The sequence below is a fragment of the Meriones unguiculatus genome, chromosome 14, assembly GCF_030254825.1.
Source record: "Meriones unguiculatus strain TT.TT164.6M chromosome 14, Bangor_MerUng_6.1, whole genome shotgun sequence".
Lineage (NCBI taxonomy): Eukaryota > Metazoa > Chordata > Mammalia > Rodentia > Muridae > Meriones > Meriones unguiculatus.
In genome coordinates, this window is record NC_083361.1 from 78,194,616 (window position 1) to 78,201,620 (window position 7,005).

Below are 7,005 nucleotides of genomic sequence, written 5' to 3' on the forward strand. Positions count from 1 at the left end.
ACCGAGTCTACCCTCACGCCCTAGAAAGACTGTGAGTTCCCAGCACAGCCACACTTAGCATTGCAAATAAGATGCGGTCTTTTCAGAGAATGTGCAATTGTTCTTTTATCAACTCCTATGATTTCCTAATGTCAGTCATTTAGCCAGCCTTTATTGGGTGATTTCTATTTTTGGTGGGTTGTTCAGAGAGGAGAAAAAGACAATCGTTCTTTTCTTTAATAATTTTTAAAAAATTTTTCCAGTTTATTTATTTTACATCCCAAGGTGTCCCCTCACTCCTCTCCTCCCAGTCCCCCTCTCCCCTCCTTCCCCCTTTCTCTTTCTTTTTCCTCCAGAAAAGGGGAGCCACCCCATATCAATCCTCCCCAGCACATCAAGTCACATCAGGAGTGGGCATATCCTCAGCCACTGAGGCCAAGCAAGGCAGTACTGCCAGGAGGAAGTGATCCAAAAGCAGCTCCCCACCTCCACTTGTCAGGCACCCCATATGAAAACCAAGCAGCCGATGAGCCACAAATGTGCAGGCTGGGGGCCTAGATCCAGGCCATGCATGCTCCTTGGTTGATGTCTCAACCTCTGTAAGGCCCCGAGAGACTGTTAGTTGTCTCTATAGGTCTTCTTGTAAGGTTCCTGTCCCCTCCAAGCCAGTCCATCTTTCCCCCAACATTTCCACAGGACCCCCAGAGCTCCACCCCATCCTTGGCTGCAAGTCCCAGCATCTGCCTAGATCTGCTGTTGGCTGGAGCCTCCCAGACGACAGTCAAGTTAGGCTCCTGTCTGCAAGCATAGTAGAGTATCATTATCAGTGTCAGGGGCTGGTTCTCAGGTGGGGTGGGTCTCAGGTTGGGCCAATTATTGGCTTGAACATTTCCTCAGTCTTTGTTCCCTCTTTGTCCCTGCACTTCTTATAGGCAGGGTAATTGAATCAAAGGTTTTGTCAATGGGTTCTTGTCCCCCCCCCCTTCCATTAGTCCTAACTGGCTTGGAGGTCACTTCAGTCTTCATGTCCTGCCCTGTTAGTGGTCTCAGCTAGTGTCACACCCATATCCTCCCAGGAGCCTACCCTGTCACAGGCCTCCAGCTTGACAAAGAGATGCCCCCTCAGTTTCCCTTCTTGTTCCCAGCCTTCTCACCTCCCACCCACCCCCCATTCTCCCCACATCTAATCCACACCTTTGCTTCCCTCCCCATTCCAACTCCCTCCAGTTCCCTCTCTTCAGCCACTTCTACTGTCTATTCTATTTCCCCTTCTGAGTGACAATCCGGCACCCTCCCTTGGGCTCTCCTTCTTACTTAGCTTCTTTAGGTCTGTGGATTGCAGTAGGGTTATTCTGTACTATGGGTCTAATACCTGCTTATACCTGAATACATACCATGTCACTCCTTCATTGCTGGTGGGAGTAGAAACTGGTACAACCTCTCTGAAAACCAATCTGGCGCTTTCTCAGAAAATTGGGAATAGTTCTATCTCGATACCCACCTATACTACTCCTGAACATATACCCAAAAGATGCTCCACCATACAACACGGATATTTGCTCAACTGTTCATAACAGCTTTATTTGTATAGCCATAAACTAGAAACAACCTAGATGTTCCTCAAATGAAGAATGGATACAGAAATTATGGTACATTTACACAATGGAATACTACTCAACTATTAAAAACAAAGAAATCATGAAATTTTCAGGCAAATGGTGGGAACTAGAAAAGATCACCCTAAGTGAGGTAACCCAGACAAAGACAATCATTCTTATATGAAATTAACAGCATGTGCTTCTGGCAAGGCCAAATGAAACAAACAAACAAACAAACAACAACAACAACAACAAAAAAGGAGAGGGTGGCTTCGGACTGGCTTGCAGATTTTAGGTATTTTCATGGAGCCTGGAGTTTCTAACACTTAACAGATTTTTCCACGTGTGATACTTAGCCCTCTGCAAAGAGAAACTGTTGCTTACAAAGGACTTATGACTTTTTTTGTTTTTTGTATTTATTTTTTAAACATCCCTGCAGTTTCCCGTCCTTCCTCTCCTCCCAGCCCCTCTACCAACCCAATCCTCAACTTCTTCCCCATCCACCCTGTCCCATCACTCATCCTCCATATTTCTCTTCAGAAAAGGGCAGGCTTCCCATGATATCAAAACCGCCACAGCATATCAAGTTGAAATAAGACTAGGCACCTCCATACCTACTAAGGCTGGAGGAAGCGACCCAGTAGGAGGACAGGGTCCCAAAAGCAGGCAACAGAGTCACAGTGATAATCACTGCTCCCGCTGTTAGGAGTCCCACAGGAAGACCAAACTACACAACTCTAAAATATGTGCAGAGGGCCTAGGTCAGTCCCATGCAGGCTCCCTGGTTGGCAGTTCAGTCTCTGTGAGCCCCTATGGATCCAGGTTAGTTGATTCTGTAGGGTTTCTTGTGGTATCCATGAACCCTTTGGCTTCTACTATTCTTCCCCATGCACACACACACACCCCTAAATAAATAGATTTTTTTAATATAAAAAAAGAAATTCACTGTCTCTCTGTCCAAGGTCAGAGTGTGAACAGATTTCATTTCTCTCTCCTTTTCTCCATGTCTTTGTAGACTTCCTGTGTGTAACCAGATTCCTCTTATAAAGATATCACTCACATGTGAGGTGTGTGAGGTGCTGGAGCCTGATGCTTCGACTATGAATTGGGGACTGGCTGGGGGTTAGACCCAAAACAGGTCATAATATCTCCTATTTTGTTGATGAAAAAATATGGGCTCAGAGATGTTAAATCATGCCTCAAACATCACTTAGCTAATGATAATCAGAGGTGAGACTGTGGTCCAAGATAACTCATTACCTTTCCATGAATTAAACTTTCCTACTGCCACAAAGCATAAAATAAATCAAGAATATTGAGTCTAAAATAAATAGGAAAAAAAAAGAAGAAGAAAATCAGCTACTAGAAAGCCGAACAATCCAGAACATACTGTCAATCTCATAACTATACTTGTCCAAATAGTCTAATAGATAACAAACCAGGTGACTAACCAGAAGATTAAAATGGTTAGTGGAGGAATACTGACTGGTTCCCAGGCCTGATGGTAAGGTTGGGCGATAAGGATTACAAAATAGAGCAGAATCAAAGAAAGCCAAGCATCCTGAGTACTATCCAAAGGCACGTCTATTCAGATTATTGCCGTGACACTGCCACAAGCACTGGTCTGGACGCTGAGGCCACTATACACTGTCCACCTCAGGTGTTCTGTCTCCACCCCCAAATTCAGAACCCCCCCCCCTTTCTATCACTTCTTCAGACTCAAAGTCCCAGGATGAGGCACAGGGTGAGCCCAGCCTGGGCAACATCCATGCTCTGGCTACCAGGAAGCTGGGAAAAGAGGAAGTGCTCACTGAAGTGGCATCTGGACTACAAATTAAAGACAGGAGTGCTAGGAATTGAGACAGAAAAATGACACCTGACCTCAACAATTTTAGCAATGGTCAAAATGGACCAGAAGCTGTGCTTTTACTATAACACATCCACAGAGGACGAATAGTAATAGGTTTGAACTTTGTAAAGGACATAATGACATTGCCAAAGCTCAACTTAAATATAGGGGGTATGACCCTGAAAGAATGTGATGTGCAAGCTGGGCCTGTATTTTTAGAAAGCACATTATGCAACCTGAATTCATATTCCTGAGTCTATTTGCCTATCCAATATTCCAGAAATATGTGTAATTTAGAAGCCATGTATAATACCGTTAAAAATGTAATCTCTCTTGAGCAGTTCATTAATTGATATGTGTATGCCAGTTGCTAAAAATAAAAACGGCATGAGACAAGCTTTCCTTGAGGAGAGGTTACAATCTGATGGGGACCATGACTATGAAGCACAAAGTTCAAGTGCTACAGATGAGAACCAGACAAAAGGCTTAGGAGGGGCCACCGTAATGAGTGGCAGGAACTACAGCAGTGTGAATCAAGGAGGCAGCTTTTGAATTTGAACTGGTTCTTTCCTCAGACTTGAAGGCTATGGGGAGAAGTTAAGGCTGGCTTCTGAAATAAAATGAATAGCCAACATCCCTCTCCCAATCAGTATACTGAAACGTACCTCCTCACAGGAGAGGTATTGAAGGTGAGGCCTTCAGGAAGTGAGGCATGTGCACAGAGCCCTTGATGAGACTGGTGCCATTTTAAAAGGAGCTCACTGCTCTCCCTCAGCATCTTCCACTGTCGCGTGTGAGAAGTGAGAAGATCCAGCAAGCCAGCCCACACCAGAACTTAACTATACAAGCACCTTAATCTTGAACTTTTTGAACTATGAGAAAATTTGTGTTGTTTATAATCCACCCAGGTTATAATACTTTATTATTTATTTGAGACAGGGTCTTACCTAGTAACTCTGACTGGAACCAAGCCTGATATGCAGACCAGGCTGGCTTCAGACTCACAGAGATCTGCCTGCCTCTGCTTCTCAGCTATGGTACTTTTTATTCCAAATCAGGCATGGTGGCAACATACCTTTAATCCCAGCACTCAGGAAGCAGAGGTAGAGACAGGCCTATCTCTCCGAGTGGGACTCCAGCCTGGTCTACATAGTAAGCTCTCGGCCAGTCCTTAACCTACCTAATGCTGTGACCCTTTAATACAGTTCCTCATGTTGTGGTGACCATAAAATAATTTCATTGCAACCTCATAACTATACTTTTGCTACTGTTATGAATCCTAATGTAAATATTTTTGAAAATAGAAGTGTGCCAAAGGGATCATGTCCCATAGGTTGAGAGCCACTGCTCTGGGCCATCCAAGCTGTAAAGAGAGACCCTGTCTAAAAGAAACAAAAACAACAATATTTTACTTAATGATAATACTTCCTAGGTAACTTAAAAAAAAAAGTCAAATTAAGTACATGTGCAAGATAATGTTCTTCCCAGCTTTGGAACTCACATTTCTTCACTATAACATAAAATATGTACTAAATCCGGTGATTTCTGATGTCCCTTGCTGGTGATGACATTTTATAGTCTGCCTCTCAAATCTTTTTAAAAATATTCAGTTTCTCATTTCAATGCAAGACATTCAAATTTTTCAAATTAAGTTATTACCAGCCCAAGGACTCCAGCTGTTGAGATTTTGGTAGATGGCTGATTTCCTGCTGTCTTTAGTGGCTGAGACTGTGTCTGTGAAAGATCAAAACAGCCACTGAGCTCTGTCAAACAGCTCATCAGGCTGATTGAAGGGAGGGCAGCCAGCTCCCCAGTCTGCGAGGGAATAGTTACCTCAGTTAAAATCATAGACTGTTGGCGGCTTTGAGGCCGAGCTCCTGTGTGGCCGCGGTGTTAGCGGCGGCTGCAGCCAAGCGTTTGGCACAATGTCTCACGCCATTTTGCTGGTACAGTCTACCAAGAGGCCAGAGGAGCAGGACTTACCTTGACTATGAGTCTGTGAATGAGTGCATGGAAGGTGTTTGTAAAATGTATGAAGAACATCTGAGGAGAATGAATCCCAGCAGCCTCTCCATCGCATATGAGTCAGTCGCTTGATTTTGTTGATGATCTGGCAGATCTCAGCTGTCTTGTTTACCGAGCTGATACACAGATGTACCAGTTTTATAACTGGGATCAAAGAGAAGATCTATGTGTTCTTCCGTCGACAGGCCCAACAGGCTTGGAAGTCATTGAGTTGGAAGCATTAGAGGCTGGGCCGGGCTTGAAACAGGTGCATACAGTGTGCTGCAGTGAACATTTTGTATGATAGTAATCCCGTTTCCATTCTGTTACACTAGAGCCAAGACTGAATGTATGACGTGAAACGAGAATGATCTTTTCATTCTGAAACCGCCATTGCCCCTTTGCGCCTTTTCTTTTTCTTTTGTTTTTTAACCAAATATTTTTTTTTATAATTATAGTAGAAAGCATTTTTGCCATTTAAGGTTGGTTCTGGTCCTTGAAACTGTTTGCACCTGCTTTATAGCAGTGAGGGCACTAATCCTCCTTGGGGGGTGGGGTGGTAACAAGATTAGTTATGTCCTCCGGGAAAGTCTTAGTGAAAAATAAAGAAATGGTCTGTAGTTGTTAAAAAAACAAAAAAATGCATGGTCTATCACCTCAAGCAGATACAAGTTTCACTGGCTGTGGCATCTGTGTCTGAAAGCCACAGTCTCAGCTTCCTCCCTATTCACTTCAAAAGCAAATTTGGTAAATGCATGTATCTTCTAAAAGGAGTTTGATAATATGCTATCAGGATGCAAGCTTAAATATTATTGATAATAGTGGTGGTGATATAGAAAAGTGACCTGGGGAAGTGTACCGCAATTTATAAGATAGAATTAAAACGCATCTGTAGATCCCATTTCTATGATGCTTAGATGAACTTATATTATTTGCATACCTGAGAGCTAAATAAAAAGATTGAGCATGCCAACCCCCTTCTGAGTGTCATATTGATGCTGTACTAAATGTCAACACTTCCTTGCTGGATAAGGAGAGAAATGCCCTGTGCTGCCATCTACTAAATGGATGGTGGCAACCCAGCCATCTAACATATCGACATTAGTTCACTCCTGTATAATACAGGAATGGAGCTGTCTGCTGTGCAGAGACAATGAGAGAAACTGTGAGGGAAATCAGAAAACACAGCAGCCTAAATGATATATATTGTTATATCAATGGCTCTCTCAATAATCATGATACTTTAGACCGGACTTTTGCTTTCGCAATTTATGAATGGCACAACAAAATCCCAGACAGGTTAAGTAAATGGTTTCAGATGATATAGCTAGCCCACAGGTATATTTATTACTTCTATGTTGTATGCTTATGGTTTTTTTTTTCTGGTCCACTTTTTTAAAATTTTATTTTATTTTAATCACAGGTCATTCACTTGTATCCCAGCTGTAGCCCCCTCCCTCTTTCTCTCCCAATCCCACCCTCCCTTCCTCATCTTCTTCCTACCCCTTCCAAGTCCACTGATAGGGGTGGTCCTCCTCCCCTTCCATCTGACCCTAGTCTATCAGGTTATCTTCA

At 43.2% G+C, this 7,005-nt stretch overlaps 1 pseudogene; it reads left to right on the top strand.

Moving 5' to 3' along the window:
* Positions 1-5,351: 5,351 nt before the first annotated feature.
* Positions 5,352-5,675, top strand: LOC110554218 (enhancer of rudimentary homolog; annotated as a pseudogene).
* The last annotated feature ends 1,330 nt before the right edge of the window (positions 5,676-7,005 follow it).